This window comes from Merops nubicus, unplaced genomic scaffold (genome assembly GCF_000691845.1).
Source record: "Merops nubicus isolate BGI_N331 unplaced genomic scaffold, ASM69184v1 scaffold32025, whole genome shotgun sequence".
Taxonomy (NCBI): domain Eukaryota; kingdom Metazoa; phylum Chordata; class Aves; order Coraciiformes; family Meropidae; genus Merops; species Merops nubicus.
Genome location: NW_008610872.1, coordinates 9080 through 9801, shown reverse-complemented (window position 1 = coordinate 9801; position 722 = coordinate 9080). Strand labels below are relative to the sequence as shown.

General features: G+C 64.1%; 1 protein-coding gene across 1 annotated transcript in view; it reads left to right on the top strand.

The window, feature by feature from the left end:
- LRP1 (low density lipoprotein receptor-related protein 1) overlaps window positions 1-722 on the top strand; it is a gene marked incomplete at its 5' end in the record, with an annotated part of 10283 nt that overhangs the window by 5840 nt on the left and 3721 nt on the right. The gene's annotated exons all lie outside the window — the stretch shown is intronic.

The following is a 722-nucleotide window of genomic DNA, read 5'->3' as shown; positions in this document are numbered from 1 at the left end:
ACCAACCCCTGCAGCCTAAACAATGGCGACTGCTCGCAGCTCTGCCTCCCCACTTCGGAGACCTCCCGGTCCTGCATGTGCACCGCGGGCTACAGCCTGAAGAGCGGGCAGCAGTCCTGCGAGGGTGAGTGTCCCTGTCCCTGTCCCCTCACCCTGGCCACCCATCAGAGCAGAGAGACCCCCCGCCCATGCCCACTGCATCCCGCAGCTCCGCTGGTGCTGTGCAGTTGAGGAAGACCCTGTCTGTGCTGCCACAGTGTCTGGGGACTGGTTTAGAGTGGAGCTGAGGGGCAATTTCTCCCCCTTGAGGGTTGCCCAGGGCTGTGCCAGGCTGCCCAGGGCAGTGGTGGAGTCCCCATCCCTGGAGGGGTTCCCAAGCCGTGGAGATGTGGGGTGAGGGACACGGGTCAGTGGGGACCTGGCAGTGCTGGGGGATCAGTTGGACTCAAGGAGCTTAAATGTGTCCTCCAACCAGAACAATTCTATGATTCTGTGCCTGATGACCACCCACTGCAGCTGCATGTGGGCTCCTCCAGCTGTCCTGTGCCACCCTGCACCCAGCAGCACTGCAGGGGGATGTGGGGGGCTTGGGAGGGGCTGTCCCTGGGGACACTGCCTGGGCACTCGGGGCTCTGGCTGTGGTGGGAGGGGGCGAGCAGGTCTGTGCTGTGGGACCCCTCGAAGGAGGGGCTGAGACCTGCCAGCAGGTTTGAGGTGCTGAC